This window comes from Onychostoma macrolepis, chromosome 01 (assembly GCF_012432095.1).
Source record: "Onychostoma macrolepis isolate SWU-2019 chromosome 01, ASM1243209v1, whole genome shotgun sequence".
NCBI classification, from domain to species: Eukaryota; Metazoa; Chordata; class Actinopteri; order Cypriniformes; family Cyprinidae; genus Onychostoma; species Onychostoma macrolepis.
In genome coordinates this window covers 40,917,904-40,935,934 of record NC_081155.1, presented here as the reverse complement: position 1 = coordinate 40,935,934, position 18,031 = coordinate 40,917,904, and the positions used below count along the sequence as shown (strand labels likewise).

The following is an 18,031-nucleotide window of genomic DNA, read 5'->3' as shown; positions in this document are numbered from 1 at the left end:
TTTTTGAAGTTTGTACACGTTTGTCTTATACACACAAAATAGCATCGAACTAACTGCCCACTATAACCAAACAGCGTTGGCTTGTTTACGTTCTTGATCAAATCGGAAAATTATGTCATAAAGTATACATGGAAAATACATTTACAAAATTAGTACATAATTACAAATTCGGGTCCAAAATGTTTGTACGCGTTTGTCATAGACACACAAAATAGCATTTAACTAACTGGCTAAAGCCAGCGTTGGCATTTGTTTACGTCCTTGATAAAACTAAAACATTACGTCTGAATTTATACATGCAAATACATTTAAAATTATGAAATCTTACTTACAGGTTGTGGCCCAGCAACTGCTGCCTCTGGTTTTAAAGTTGGAACTGCTCCATGTTTTAGTACTAGTTTCTGTGTGAATTCGGCATTGAACTCGTGTAGATTCTGGAAGCTGTCTTCCGTAAAATGCGCAGCACAGAGAGCTAAATTAGGATTGTAATTGTCAGGAACATAATCAAACATAAATTTTAACCATTGTTGACGAACTACAGCATCCGTAGGAAGCCCGAACACAGAAGACCTGACAGCTGTGTGAAAATAACACAGTTTCGACGGCATGGCTACAACTCTCCACTATAACTCTTCCTCTTCGACAAAGCCGCAGAACATGGCCTTGCCCCCTCTTTGGCATGTTCTGGAGGGAGGGGTTGATGCAAATTTATGGGTTTTTTACGTATGCAACCCGAGAAGTATCTCGTTGTAGTCCCATATGAGTCGTTTTTGTAGGCATTAAACTTCCTGATTTTTAAAAGACAATATCTCCGCTTACGTTGAACTTTCAGCGCAGCAACTTTGCAGATACTGTCCATGCACCAACAGCAACATTACACACTATTTAAAATGAAAAAAGTGAAATCGCAGTAAACCACCCCTTTAAATGGTTAAATCTACCCATTATTAAGTACCCATGCCATTATTTAACATTATTCCTTAAAGTTAGTGGTAAATCATTATCTAAATCTTCTGTCCCACTCAGCCAATCAGTGCATCAATAAAAGGGTATATTTAACCCTTTAAGAGCACTATATCTCATATTTTTCTCAGAGAGTGCATGCCATAAGTAAGGAATAATTGACGACGGGCCGTTGGATTATTAGAATCGGTCACGACGCGAAGCGCTTATACTACGGTTGTCACACCTCAAGACATCAATCAGATGATATATTTCAAGGCATTCGTCCAGTATTTCTACTTAAATCGCTATTGTGAGTAGGACTATTTCTTCCGCATTTCATCCAACGCCTCTGTTGCTAATTCCTAAACGTCATTTTAAACCGTAACGGAGGATTGAGCCGTTGATAACAGATTAATGCAGTTAATAACTAAATTATGAGAGAAAGAAAGAGAGAGAGAGCGAGAGAGAGAGAATTACCTCTGTGCGTCTCTCAATAGTGTTCGGCAGCAATGTCTCTAGTTATAGTGAAACTTAACAGTTACTTCCTTTTCTTCACGAACCGCGCCGTTATTGTTACCGCTTGTGAGAAGTCATAGTTTTTAAGTTGTTTACTGATAAAATCGTCAGAGTAACGCTAACAACATTAGCGCGATGTATGCTAGTGTGTGCAAACTGTAACTGTTATGTGTGTGCGGTCTGTGAGGGAGAGAGAGCGGGAGAGATAGATGTGTTTTCCGTACATAATAAAGCGCAATTTTGTGGCAAAAACATGGACATGATCTGTCGTTTTTATCATATTGTTTACTATATTTATTTATTTGGCCAGTGTCCTTGTAGGTCTTGGTTATTTTGCTGTTGTGTTGCTAATTCCAAAACGTAATTTTAAAACTAACGGAGGCTTGAGCCGTTGATAACAGATTAATGCAGTTAATAACTAAGTTATGAGAGAGAGAGAGAGAGAGAGAGAGAGAGAGAGAGAGAAAATTACCTCTGTGCTTCTCTCAATAGTGTTCGGCGGCAATGTCTCTAGTTATAGTGAAACTTAGTTCCTTTTGTTCACGAACAGCACCGGTGTTGTTACCTCGCTTGTGAGAAGTCATGTAGTTTTTAAGTTGTTTACTGATAAAATCGTCAGAGTAGCGCTAACAACATTAGCGCGATGTATGTTAGTGTGTGTGTGTGCAAACTAACTTGTTTTGTATGTGCGGTCTGTGAGAGAGAGAGCGTGAGAGATAGAGTATGTGCTTACCGTACATAATAAAGCGTAATTTTGTGGCAAAAACATGGACATGATCTGTCGTTTTTATCATATTGTTTACTATATTTATTTGTTTGGCCAGTGTCGTTGTGGGTCTTGGTTATTTTGCTGTTGTAAGACCTATGAAATAACAGAAATCATTTGGCGAAGTGATATGCTCATGTAATGCGGTCAAGAGCTGCCTGGAACTACATTCGCCGTGCGGTTCCCTGAAAATAATTGCACACCTCAGAACGTTCGTCAGCCAATCAGATTCAAGCATTCAACGGCCCCATAGTATACACTGTATATAATATGTATTTATTTATTTGGTAGTTAACTTATTTATTTATTTAAGCTTTGTTATTACTGACTGGATTTTTATGTGGCAAAGTATGATCAAAGAGACACATTTTGAGTACTTAAAATAACAATAATAATTATTATTATTATTATTGCATTTAAATGTTATAAATAATGTATGGTAGTAATTTTTTTATATTTTTAAATATTTAATATATAATACTTTTTATTTTGTAATAGTAATGTAATAATTTACAAATATTTTTGCATAGTTTTCAGTATTTTGCCTATACGTCTTATTTGAGTGGCATTTGGGGTGGTGCTTCAAAGAAAAAATCATAATTTAAATCATTAATGCCATGGAACCTTTTTGTTGCATTAGAAGCAGAAATTATGAATTCCCATCCCTAGAAAAGGCAGAAATCTTCAATCATTTTTCACTCAAATATTTGTCTTCCTCCCTACCTAAGTATCATTCATTTTTAAGTGAACTATCCCTTCAAATTCAATCTTTCAAGTGTGTGTTTTAGTTATGCTTGGTCAAATTGGTTTTGAGTAAGCTAACTTTATGATGGCAGAGCTGCTTTTGGACTTGACTCTATTTATCCTGTCACATTCAGTGTCTTTTGTACATAGGAGTCCTCACACCTCTCACTGCACAGCAATAACTCCCTCAGGCAAACTCTATGTACACTGTATGCCTGAACCTCCATTCACTCTGGGTCTCCATTTTCCTCCGGTTGCAGGTTATGTAACGGAGGAGCGGTCGTCATGGCAACCCCTCCACTCCGGTGCCCCGGCGGATGGTTTGATGAGCTGCCAGCAGTAGGGTCACAACTAATGGCATTCCAGCTGTCTGCTATCAGCTATCTGCACCCCGTGTGTTCCATCAGCACTGATCCAGGACCAGACTGTAAATTCCAAACCCCTTAACAAGATCATAGTCCTAGATGGAACAGAATTCTGCTCTCAGATCAACATGCTCTCCTGATTTGACCAAAATAAGAGGCTGTTAGAGATTCGACTGGAGGAAGCCCCCGCCTCCACCGGGGATTTACCCAGATGCTTATTAAAGAGTTTGAAGAAAGCAAAGGCAGGAAATACCCGTAGGAAATCAAAAAGGAGGTATTTTGTAATGCTCTACACCAGTGGTTCTCAACTCAGCACTGTACATTTTTTATCTCTCCCTTATCTGACAGGACAAGTTCAATTTATGCATTTATTTGGTAATGAGCTGATGATTCAAACCAGGTGTTTAAATATGGAAACCATACAAAATGTGCAGTTTAGATACTTCTTAGACACTTTTACTGATATCTTCTGCTTTTCAGATGTTTTATCCTGTGAAAAAGAACTCTCCTTAATGAGATTTCCTTTTTTTAGATGTTTCTCCTAGTCTCATATTTCTCCTCCTTACTGACATTTTCGCACAAACATTTGCTTCTCAAATGTTTCTCCTGTGCAAAAGACCCTCATAATCTCATGTGTGACACCTTACTGAGATCTTCTGCTTCTAAAATGTTTCAAAAGAACCTCATAATCTCACGTGTCTCTTTACTGAGATCTTCTGCTTCTCAGATGTTTCTCTTATGTAAAAGAACCTCATAATCTCAAATGTCTCCTCACTGAGATCATCTGCTTCTCAGATGTTTTTCTCTTATGTAAAAGAGCCTCATAATCTCACGTGTCTGCTTACATATATCTTCTGCTTCTCAGATGTTTCTCCTATGTAAAAGACATTCATAATCTCACGTTTACATTCTGGATACCCAGCCTCATAAATTGTGCTCAGTTTTCCCAACCCACAAGAAATGTTTTATTTCATTTTAGTATACATAACTTTGTCTCAGATGTTTTCCCCTAAAATCCTACGAGAACTTTAGCTTTCATCTAGTTTCTGAATTATGATTGCAGTATCTTGGAAAATATCTTGACAATGACAAGATTACAAACTCTACAATTAAAATCTCAATATAAACTCAACAATTTCTTATCCATGATCAGATGATCTCAGCTTTAACTGCAGACTTGTATATTCTTGTCAAAAACACATGTCTTTATTATCTATTCATAGTCTCAACAATGTCTTAAACTATGCTTACATTTTCCAATCAAAAGTCAGAAATTTCAGTATGAACTCTATGGTACTTGTGAGGAATTTTAGGAAAAGCGTCTGAGCCAATGCTCATATTAAAATTAAATTATCTTCTGGGTTGGGAAACTTGAGCATAATTAATGACAATCTTTTTAAAGTAGACAAATGTAAGATTATGGGTGTCTTTTTCTCTGGTTAGGAGCTCATTAAATATTGATGATCACCTAAACTTTGAGGTGGCCATAAATCAATAAGGCTGACGTATGTTGGAAGAGTGGAAAGAAATCAATGAAATTAGTAATGCTATTTTGATTAAATTCCAAAAGCAGGAATTCAACCATGTCACTTAAAGAGGCATGTCAAGGACATCATGTCTGCATCTACAGTCATTCATAATGCAGAGAATGGAGGTGGTAAGCATTCAAGGAGGTATGAGTGTTTTTCTAGGTTGCAAAACTAACCCAAAATCTATCCCTTGCTCAACAAATCCATTTGCTTTTCTCTTTGCAGCACGACAACAGCAGTGATCAAAGGTTTTCATTAAGGACGTGATGACAAAGGAGCACAGGCACAGGTCAGTGATTTTGAAAAATATATGTTTAACCTCGTTACCATCACCGTGGTTGTGAATGCATTAAACATTAGACCTGATTTATTAGGCACCTGATTCTGCTGAAGGGAAAGATCCGCCCCCTCCACATAACCAGAATGAACTAAAAAGAATGAGTTCAAATCAATGCAAAATCAATTTATCTTATTTCACACAAGGCTGCCTCTTAGGGATTAGACGCAAGAAACTAAATAGATCAACATTAGCAAAAGGAAACTAGTTTTTATGACACAATGCTTGCAAATAATGAGACCTTAAAAAGATGACACTGAAAATGTATCCATAATGCAGCTGGTGCATGTTTAAGAATGCCGTTGTAAGATTATGATGTTACAGATGAGCAAAATTCACAATTGAAGAATAGGCTCCCTTGCGGTTTATGAGTGTGAATTTAAATAGAATTGGCCACACTCCACAGAATGTGAAGAATTGGAAAGAATTTGAGCTGAATCTGAAATGACAGGAGTAGGAAATTATTCAAAGATATTTTGATTTATAGAAATTCACCATAATCACATAATCACCATAATCTGTTTAAGGTTTCCTCTTTGTAAACTCTTTCTCATGTTGTTAGACTGAAGATGGTGAGGTTAAATATATAATTTATTCAAGTTATAGAAGTAATTTCACTCTAACACCGTATCGTTTTGTAAAAAATATGAAATACCATATAATGTATGGTAAAAAATGTATATATTGTATTCAGCATGTGGTACATGTGCTTTTACAGTAAATTACAATAATAAGTAAATTGCAAAAATAGTTTTAATAAATAAAAATATGGTGTGTGTGTGTATATATATATATATATATATTAGTGCTGTCAAACGATTAATCGCAATTAATCCAAAATAAAAGTTTTTGTTTACATAATATATGTATGTGTGCTATGTATATTCATTATGTATATATAAATACACACACATGCATATATATATACTGTATATATACTTAAATATTAAGTATAAATATATTAAATATAAGTCAGGTACATTACAATGGGTTGGATGGTTTGGAGACCATTGCTAGGGTGTTGCTTGGTGATTGTTTTTAATAAATAAAATGTTTCTAAATGTTTATAACAAATAAAAATACAGCTGGTGAAAAGCAGTACAATTATGTTCTCATGATGATTATATTTTAGTTATTTTTTTATTTCTGTAATTACTTGTGCAAATTAGGGTGTTGCTTGTTACATTCTATTTTCATAAAATGTTTATTGCATGATTTTGTCATCAATTTTTGCTGATAATGTGATGTGTTTGTACGTATTCATTATTGTTCATGGTCATATATTCTCTGCTGATGTACTTTAATTCATCATGTGGAATTCTAGTTTACCACCTGCATTATAATGGTTCTTGTCAGTATATTTTAATGTTACAAAGCAGATTTTAGTTGTTTAAGTTAGTTGCCATGTTAACATTAAATGAATGGTATTTTTCTTTAGTCCTACACCAGCTTTGCATATAATTGCTCTTTACTGCCATTGTCCAAGGTAGTGGTCATCCGTTTAAAAGTGTCCACAATTTGTTTAGATTCTGTCAATCAAAGTCTCAGTATGATTGAATAAACATTCAGGCTTCTCAATCAAGGAATGACGCACAAAGATTTCTCTTTCCCCCATTCCTCAATGACTTTGATATATGCCTTTGCCACTGAATCTCATCTAATTGTCATTATGGGGTGTTGGGCAGTAATTAAAATGGGGCTTAAATGTTGCAGCACGCTATTCTCCTTAGCCAAACACGCACACACGTACGTCTCTAGAGTCAGTCATACTAACAAGGTCAGATTTAGGGGTCGGTCAGACGCTGGGCTTTGAGGTGACGGTAAATGAGAATCAGGAGGAATTTGCAGCATCGCTTAAATCAGAACATAATGGTTTGGATGACAGCAGAGAGACGGGCATTGACAAAACCACATTAATCAAAGCAACCACATCTGCACTCTAATCGTTATCCTCATTTACCTGCAAATGGCTGATTCAGGATTTATATTTTTAACCCAAACAAATTTTAATCGCATTTCGCTTCAATCAATTGCGTTTAAAGAGATGATGAGTAATTTGTTTAATAATCTAGCACCTGCAATTATAGTTGGTTATTACGAAGTTAAACTGCCCAACACAAACGTGCAACACAGAATAGCCTTCTCTCTCTTTTTATCCTCTCATGGGTTTTGTGGATGGATGCTTGAATAAAAAAAGCAATGTTAGCATCTTCTGAGCGCATTTTGTTCTCATGTTTTTAATAATAGTACAGTACTTTTTTCCTGGTATTTAGGCTTGATGTTCAGAGTAGACCCAAATAACCGAATCATCAGCATTTTAATTCTCTTAAACTCAAAGACGTAGATTACTATTCTTTAGAATATCCTTTTTGTGTGTGTTCAACAGTAGAAAAAAATTCATACATATTTGGAACAACATGAGGGTGAGTAAATGATGACATAATTTTCATTTTTAGGTAAACTGTAAAATATTCTTCTAACCAAGTCTTCTATTTTTAATGTGTTGCTTTGTGGTTACTGGAGTGTTTTGGATGATTTCTAGACCATTGCAGGATGGTTGTTAAAATGTACTGAGTATTTTTATTTTTTTGCTATGCAGTTGCTGCACATGGTGTTTTGCTTGAGCATTTAGGGTGGATGATGTATATAATAATATACATAATATTCCATAATTCTTAGATTTCTAATTTCTTAGATAATTAATAGCCCACCTCTTCTCAACAAGTTTCATGATTTGGCAAATCATTCATGTCTATAGTGGGTTGCGTTGCGGACCAGACATTTTGTTCAACTCACTAACCCCAAGCATCTAGTGAGAGCATGTTCATTAGAAAGACGTTTTCCTCTTCTCGCTCTATTGACTTTTTAGAGCGTGTATGTACAGATATGAATGTTCCTGTAGCAATAACCAGAGGAACATCAGGATATTGGCCATTAGTTTTGATGCTAATGTATTCATAAAACTGGCCTTTGAGAGAGTTATTTGGACGATAGCTCTTTATGCACTCAAGACAAAAGTCTTTTGTTATAAAAGTTATCGTTCTGTTTCAGTGTTCACAATGATGACATTGATCTTTCTGAAGATTAGCATCATTCAACAATACATTAAAAAATGGCCTTTTCTCTTTACAGGCAAAGTTTATTAGTAAAATTGTTTTGTGTGGTGATGCTAAAGTTGTTGTCTAACCTCTTTTGGATTTCAGCTTGAAAGAATCTGGTATCTTTACACAAGGTCTGATGACTCATGCATTTCTAAAACTTACAAAGCAGAAGAACGCTTTGTCGTTTGAAGGCCTGTAAGCCTACGTTTATGAGTAAAAGGGTTTGATAAAAGTATATAATAAAGTGTGTGTATGTATTTGTAACGTCATACTGCTCGCTTACAGTGTAGACACAAGCTGGAATGAAACACAGCCTACGCATCTACGCAAAAGCCTTACAGCTACTAAGGCACCCCATTCTTCTATGTTGTTTCTTGCAAACAAACTTAATGTATAAGTTAGTTAAAGCTAGTTAAAATGTTGACATTATGTTTGTATCTACAGTATATAATACACGTCCCGCTTAATGGTGCAGACATTTAAAGACAACTCTATCGCCTCCCTGATTATGAAAGTTTGCTGATGTCACAGTATTATGGAGATACTTTTGTTGCATTATTCCAAATAAATTCGAATAATGATCCAAAAAAGATTATGTTCCACAAATAAATGTAAGGAGATTAGCAAAAAAAGAAATAAATAAAAAGTAAACATATTCACAAATAAATAGAATGAGATCCACAAATAAATAAAATGAGATTTGCAAAAAAACATTCACAAATATATTTTTATGTCACAAACACAGCTTTGCCTGGCATTCATTGTGAATCGTATCCTGTGCATTTGTAGATCGCTGCATACGTTTGTGGATTTTGAAACATTTCTTGCATCAAGATGCTGACAAATCCACAAATGTGTGGACTCCACCCACACTGTAAAATAAATAAATAAAAAGTAAACATATTCACAAATAAATAGAATGAGATCCACAAATAAATAAAATGAGATTTGCAAAAAAACATTCACAAATATATTTTTATGTCACAAACACAGCTTTGCCTGGCATTCATTGTGAATCGTATCCTGTGCATTTGTAGATCGCTGCATACGTTTGTGGATTTTGAAACATTTCTTGCATCAAGATGCTGACAAATCCACAAATGTGTGGACTCCACCCACACTGTAAAATAAATAAATAAAATAAAAAAATTGAGCCAACCTAAAATTTTAAGGCAACCAGCTTCAGCAGATTTTTGAGTTTTCTCAACTTGTCGTTTCAAGTTTATACAACAAAAATTTGAGAATCTCCCACGAAAATAAGTTGAGCAAACTCAAAAATCTGCAGAAGCTGGTAAAAAAAAAAAATTAAGTTCGCTTTTTTTAATTTTTTTTTTTATACAGTGCACCCACTCAAGCCAATCAGATAACAGACACATTTTGTTGACCAATCATATCATGTGTTGCATGTGTTCATGTTAAGATTTATTTATGGATCTCATTCTGTTTATTTTTGAATATGGATCATATTTTATTTATTTGGAATAATGCAACAACAAGATCTCCATACAGTATCGCAAGAATAGGCAAAATGTTCATACTGTACAGTGGGCAATCATGTCAGTGTTTATACTTGTGTAGAGTATAGTGATTTTTCTTTAAACTGAAAGTGACATATTCTGAACTAAATCCAAAATATGACATTTTTTGTAAATAAATGGAGAAATCTACATAAATAATTAATTTGCTGCTAAACAGATCACTCGGTGCACTCAGATTTACTATATTCTACAAATTTCTGCAGTCAAAATCAAGTCATTTTAATAGGAATCTGTGCGATCAGGAATTCTGCCGAAGAACAAACATTTTCCCACAATTCCCCACACAAATTTGTCAAGCTGACCAACAGAAAGTTTCTTGGTTTGAAAGTTACTACTGCATTTTGGCCACAGAATAAAATATTAAAAAGGTAATTGTGACTGTTTATCTCACAATTACTTTTTCTTGCTGTTGAAATCCCACACTTTGAACTTTTTTCTACAGAATTGTGTCTCAAAATTCTTAGAAACGCTTAGAAATTCTTGAAATTCTCAAAATTGTGAGATGAAAAGTCTGGCTGTGTGATAGCGCTATATTTAATTTTTGACACAAATGAAAACAAGGTTGTGACCGAGAGAAGTAGGCCTACTGTGTGTTTAATGGAATCAACTTTTAAGAATATACCGATACTTTAGCTGATCAAACATCTTTCAGAATAAAACTTGATGTATTCTATAAGAATAGATTTGAAAGTTGCGAGTTGTGAAAATTACATGATCCAGGACCTTTATACAGTGCATGCGCTGTAAAGACTGTAAGTCTATCCCTCACAGCTTCATTCTTCATCGTTAAATTCAATATGTTGTCTAGACAGAAATAATTTTATTCCATGCTGGAAATAAGCTTCCATACCTCTGTGTGAGTCGCTGAAATGGACCGTCCAACACTGTCAGAAATAAAGGTACAAAAGCTGTCACTGGGGCGGTACCTTTTCAAAAGGTACATGTTTGTACCTAAAGGGTCCATTTTGGTATACATATTAGTACTTAAAGTGTACATATTTGAACCTAATAGGTACAAAAGTGTACCTTTTGAAAAGGTACTGCCCCAGTGACAGCTTTTGTACATTTATTTCTGAAATGAACTATTTCAGACCTATACAACTCATTTCCAACACTAGTTTAGAGTTTCTGTACAAAAATAAATAAAGTGCATCTTCTTTTTGGGTATGCTCTCTGTGTGTGTGTTTCTGTCTGACAGGTGAAGCGGTGGACGCAAAGACTGATGTGATCAGCAGTGATTGATTTTATCTGCAGGGCTGCGCAGTGCTGAGGTCCACGGGTCCAGGCCTCTCTGCCCTGACACCTATAAACCCATCCAAACACAGGCTGGTCTGATTGATTCGTGTATGGACCAGACGTGTGACCAATGAATAATTAAACCCCTTAAACCCGTGCGGCTTAGGGAATTGGCTGCCCGATGACCAGCTTTCTGACTTATTGACGGTCTAGCAGCTGTCACGTCAAAAGCGCAGGTGATTTGACAGCCAAACACAAGTCAGCAGAGGCTTAGTAAGTAGGCGTGGCTGATAATATTATCCAGCCAATCAGCGTGCGTGAAATTTAATATAGTACAACCATTGCTGCCCTCGACAGATTGTTTGTGACACTCAGGATTTGTTGAGGGGTCTCTCTCTCTCTCTCTTTAGAATGACGGTTATATTAAATCTGAAACGTCAAAAGACTTTTATTGCAGAAAATTATGTGTAGCTAAGTAATATTACATTATAATCAGGTCGATGTATTGTGCTGTCATATTTGAGGAGGGTTAACATAAAACACCAAACAGAAAAGTATTTGGTTGGTTATGGTTAATAATAAAAACTGATAACAAAATAATTTGTAATGGCAGTCTGTCTATGTGTTTAAATCACAAAGCATGAAAATGTAGCCTATTAATTAGAGCGCTGCTCCAGCGCCAGTATATGAACGTGTTCTGCTGTCTTATAGCGCCCCCTGCTGCTCATTGCGTATTCTTGAGGCACAGGCTAGCTGTCTCACTTTTTACTGCAGTAAATATTTACCAGCGTAGCTTTGTTTTTCTTTTCCACGTTCATTGCCCAGGAAAAAAAAAAAAAGTTCATCAGGTTTATCTCGGTTCATGGTAGCTACTTTGTAGGCTACTGAAGCTCTGATGAGAAACCGAAAGCTTTTAGCTCACTTTAGTTGTCAGCTAAAGTGTAAGTTATATACAATATGACAATAAACAGTGACGTTTACAGTTGTATGTACTTTTGAGATACGTTGTGCTATAAAATGCACAAACGAGGACAGGTAGGCTGTAGGCAAATTTCCAGTAGACAATATGGGTGGAGTTGTAGCCTGGGTTATATGAAAGAGAAAGTGGAATTATCACTGCAGATTGTGCGAGATAAAGAACATGAAAAAAAAAAAAAAGTCTGGAATGCTCTAATTGGCTTTATCGGGTAAACAGAATATTTAGAAACGTTCAGTGACTTAGGCTATGTGAGCACACCTGATACTCACAGGTACGTGATGCAAACACATGTGTAATATTAGTGGACTTATGAGATCTATTTAGGCTAAGTTACAATGTAAGTACGCTACTACTACAAGTTTGTTCTACACTGATACTGTATAAAACTATATCGAATGCTATTTGTTATAACTAATGCCATACATTTGATCTTAAAGCAAAGACATGTGCTGTGAAATACTGTATGGCTGTATGAGAAAGTAAAACTATTGTAACATATACAAATGTTCATATATAAGTTAATATATAAACATTAGGCTTTCATATTTTATGATTTATTATGCACTCAATGGAACACTTTACAAAGTTTCATTAGTTAACATTAATGCATTAACAATGATGAATACTTTGTTGCAGTAGCCTATTTATTAATCATTTTTAGATCAGTTTATAAAAATGCAACTGTTCATTGTTAGTTCATGTTAGCTCAAGTCTATTTAATAATTTTAACAGAGACAACTTTGGATTTTAATAATGTATTAGTAAATGTTGTAATTAACGTCAACTAAGATTAATCAATGCTTCAGAAGTATGTTTCATTCCTAGTACATTAACTAAGGTAGTTACCTAATGTTAACAAATGGAAACTTATGATAAAGTGTAACTATTATTATTATTATTATTATTAAATCAAATAATTTGCCTTGCATGTAAATATTGCATAGCTTAATTACATTTTTCATCCAAACACTGAGATTAAACAATTCTTATTCAGTGTTACATTTTATTTATGCCATTATTTTTTATTTTGTTTTGTTTTATAAAAAAGGAACAGTTATGGCAGAATCTTCTAAACCAGCATCATCAAAAAAAACAAAGGACCAAAAGATGGAGTATGGAGGGACCTGTAGGTCAGTAAACCAAAGACTTAATGAGTGAGTGAAATAATTACAACAACAATAATAATAATAATACTTTTTATTATTATTGTTGTTGTTGTTGCATTAATGTGTGGTCCATGTTCAGTACAGTTCAACTGAAGGTGATATATGTGACCCTGCACCACAAAACCGGTCGTAAGTAGCGCAGGTATATTTTTAACAATAGCCAACAATACTATTGTATGGGTCAAAATGATTGATTTTTCTTTTATGCCAAAAATCATTGGGATATTATGTAAAGATGATGTTCCATGAAGATATTTTGTAAATTTCCTACCATAAATATATCAAAACTTAATTTTTGATTAGTAATATGCATTGCTAAGAACTTAATTTGGACAACTTTAAAAGCGATTTCCTCAATATTTATATATATTTGTTTGCACCCTCATACCAAATATTGTCATATCCTAACAAACCATACATCAATTGAAAACTTATTTATTCAGCTGTTATATGATGTATAAATCTCAATAAATAAATAAAAAAGACCCTTATGACTGGTTTTGTGGTCCAGGGTTACATATTTTCATTAATTTTCTTCTTTTTAGACTTTGCATCCTCTAGTGGTCCTCTGGCCGAGGAGCTTCAATGTTCTGTGTGTCTGGACATGTTCACTGCAGTGTTAATTTTTGGCAGGCATTTTTTATTTAGTCTTAATCTTGAGACGAAAATGCTTAATAGTCTTAGTCACATTTTAGTCATTTGAGTCTTTCATAGTTTTAGTCGACGAAAATTCATTGTATTTTTGTCAACTTTTAGTCATTACTTTTAGTCAAAGTGCCGTTAACAACATTTATTTTGGTAGCTATTTTATATGTAGTATTCAAACAAAAATAGGCATCAATTCTTCTCTCTTTAGACCAAATCAATTAAGCTTATGAGAAATTTGAATCAAGGATTGAATTTGGAAAAACTGGAATAAATTTTCATTTTTTGGTAGAGATACAAATTAAACTCATTTTTCAGATACAGTAGCTTTACTTAATTATACATTTATTTAACATCTTTTGTTGGTTAACATTTATGACACGGATAGGAATGCTGTCCCTTTAAGACGGAAGGCATGCATGTAATACTGACACACATTGTTTTCACCCACCTGTTAACGCTCACTTAAGCCATAACTGACTGTATTTACATGAGATACTCTACACGATAGACATTTGAACTGCTGTGTGTGTATTTGAGCACCGAGAACTGATCGCGCGCTGTATGAGAACTGAAGAAGTGGAGCGTGCGCGAGAGAGCACTTCTATCAGCGCGATTCCGCCTTCACTAACTTTAAGTTAATCGACAACGAACTGTGACTCCCAGGAAAAACGGGACGTCTGGTCACCCTATCCCTAACCCTTCGGGTGCTGAGGTTATTGTTTCAGATCGCTAGTTCGCGTTTTCATAGCCTATCCGTCCACTGCGGCTGCCATACTGAGACTAGATATACAAACGCCCCTCATCTGATTGCAATCCAATGACAGAGACGCACATTTAGAAAGACAAGACAGTTAACTTAGCCTATAGGATGTATTTTGAATGTCCGGTAGTCCTCAAATAACATTTTAGTCCCGTCTCGTCTTGTTAATGAAGACGCGGCATAAATTTCGTCATAGTTTTTATCATCAGATATTAATTTTAGCTCGTCAACGTCTAGTCTTAGTCACAGAAAAAAGGTTCATTGACGAATATTTTTCGTCTTCGTCGACGAAATTAACACTGGTTCACTGATCCGATCACCATGCTATGTGGACACAACTTCTGTAAGAGCTGCCTGAACCAGTGCTGGGACAACAGTCAGGACTGCTACTGTCCATCATGTAAAGAAAGATTGAGTGAAAGACCTGACCTCATGATCAACACAGCACCTAGTGAGGTTGTGCAACTCTTTAAGGAAAAGCCCAAATCGGAAGTTCTGTGTGACATCTGTGATGACAGAAAGCTGAAAGCACTGAAGATATGTTTGGGGTGTCAGACCTCTTACTGTGAAACTCACCTGGAACCTCATCATCGAGTCCTGAACTTAAAGAAACACAAACTGATGGACCCTGGGGAGAATATAAAGGACTACATATGCCAGAAACATGAGAAGCCTCTGGAGCTGTTCTGTAGAGATGATCAGATGTGTATTTGTGTGTTTTGTATTGAAAGAGACCACAAGAACCACAACACTGTTCCTCTAGAGCAGGAGAGTGAAGAGAAGGCGGCACTAACAACATTAAAACATACTTTGACATCTGGTTTTTACATAGTCCATTAACAAGACCTTTGTATTTCTCAAATGTTGAGTGATAAAATGTTTCTGTCTTTAGACTCAGCTGATGAAGACCAGATGATCCGGGAGAGGATCGCAAAGATTCAAGACATTAAACATTCAGCTGAACTCAGAAAAGTGAGATGAAGATGTTAAATACGATTATGAATTACATGTTTCGATTTTTAAATCAGTCTGGCTGAATAAATTAAAAATCTTTCAGAAAACCAAAGAGCAAGAGAAAGCTGCTCGTGTTGAGATCTTCACCGATCTCATCCACTCCATTGAGAGATGCCAGACTGAACTGCTGGAGATGATGGAGGAGCAGCAGAAAGCAGCAGAGAAACAAGACAAAGATCACATTCAAGAGCTGCAGCAGGAGATTGCAGAGCTAAAGCTGAGAAGCACTGAGCTAGAGCTGCTCTCACACTCTAAAGACCACCTCCATCTACTACAGGTTAGTGTCCTTCTGTCTGCTCACATTCACTCTCACTCTCCCCATGCTGAGGATTTCTCCTCTCCCCTGTTATAGACTGATGCATCCCTGTGCAGCCTTCCACACACCAGGAACTGGTCTGAGATCAGTATGAACACTGATGTGAGTGTGGAGACTCTGAGAAGAGCTCTGACTCAACTGCAGGAAACTCTAGACAGAAAACTCAGGCAAACTGGTAAGCTTCCCTGAGCTGGTCACTTATGGTCATTAGCTGATCTAGAATAATTCTTGAATACCTGAATCAGCGCAGGTCATTGTTCTATGACAACATATAAATGCATAAAATGTGTAAAAAAAAAAAGTAACTTTAATAGTAAAATACTCCAATACTCTAAAACCTGATAATTGGTTAACGATAAGTTCCCTTACTATATATGGTTAAAAAACATCTGTAACAAAGGTAACGGGACATTTAATGTAATTTTACAGTAAAATACCGTTACAATTCTTCAATTTACATTTTTGAAAGTGAAAAATAGGAAGTCATCTTATAATTTACAGTGAAATAAACATTTACTTTTTACTGTAAATAAAAGGTCAGTCTGTAAAACTTAAAATGTTGCTATCACATTTAAAAAAAAAAAAAAGTCAATAAGTTAAAACTGTTTATATGTAAATGTTATGTTTTATTGGTCTCCACAGTGTTTCAGAGGATGCAGCGGTACGCAGGTACAATGTGTGATCTTTTCTCTTACATTCACAAGAAATAATAAATCCTATAGCGAGCATTGTATTTATTATATAAACAGCTTTTGTCTTGATTTAATGTAATATATCCCTGATCCCTCTCTTAGTGGATGTGACTCTGAATCCTGATACAGCTCATCCTTCACTCACCCTGTCTGACGACAGAAAACAAGTGACACATTGTGCCATTAATCCTTACCTCCTAAACAACCCACAAAGGTTTGATTACTGCGCCTGTGTCCTGGGAAAAGAGGGATTCTCCTCAGTGAGGTTTTACTTCGAGGTGGATGTGAGGGGAAGTAGTGAGTGGGACATAGGAGTGGCCAGAGAATCTATTAACAAGAAGGGACAGATCGTAGCAACCCCTGACAATGGATACTATGCTGTGGCTCTGAGGAATAAGAATGAATATTGTGCATTTGCTGATCCTCTTGTCCCTCTGTCTGAGCGTGAAGCCACAGATAGTGGGAGTGTTTGTGGATTATGAGGAGGGTCGGGTCTCCTTTTATGATGTTGAGTCTAGGTCTCACATCTATTCTTTCAATGGTCAGTCTTTCACTGAGAAACTCTATCCATATTTATGCCCAGCTTTAAAAAGCGATGACAAAAAATCAGCTCCACTGATCATTTCACCTATTAAATACAATGAATGAAAATGAAAAAATGAAGATACTGGGTTGGTTGGGACAATTGTTGGGCTACTGTTTCTTTCCCACGGTTGTCTTCCAAACGTCTGTTCTGGGAGTAAGTAGGTTTGTTGAGCAGCGGGTACGAAATTCCACAAAATCTTTTTAAAGGCAGCAATAAATACATGTGGACAGGGATCCACTGTAATTACTGTAGGGGGCTCCAAAGCCGCGATAATGCACAAAACTACATGCAATGTACGTTATTTTATGATGGATTCTCATAGATTCTCTTGACAAAATTCATATTTTGAGATCTGTGCTGTACGATGCTAAAGGCTTCCTTGGTGTTTTTCATATAAACATCCTCTCTTCTTAAAAAATACTCAAGACCACATGAAGAACATGTTTTATATTTCATCTGTCAGTCAGTAAATACTTAAATATGATGTAGCTGTAGAGTTTATTCAGACAGGGGCAATAAAGCAATACAGTTTTTTTTCTTTTAATGAAATTCCACAATTTTCATATATTGAAATGTTGCTGAAATGACGGTTACCTGATGTTGAGCTGATGTGATATGCACAATGGAGCAAAAGGCAATCAAGTGCACTATTGTAGATGAAGAATGGGGTTTAACCTACTGTTGAACCTGTCTTTTTTAAGAATTAAAGTGGCATGATAATTTAAGTTATACATAAGTTGCATTAAATGTGCATAGATTTTTTTTTTTTACATTTTATTCTGTTTTAAATTAA

General features: G+C 35.6%; 1 pseudogene; it reads left to right on the top strand.

Annotated features, from left to right (window-relative positions):
- Nucleotides 1–1,121: 1,121 nt before the first annotated feature.
- Nucleotides 1,122–17,968, top strand: LOC131539844 (E3 ubiquitin-protein ligase TRIM39-like; annotated as a pseudogene).
- The last annotated feature ends 63 nt before the right edge of the window (nucleotides 17,969–18,031 follow it).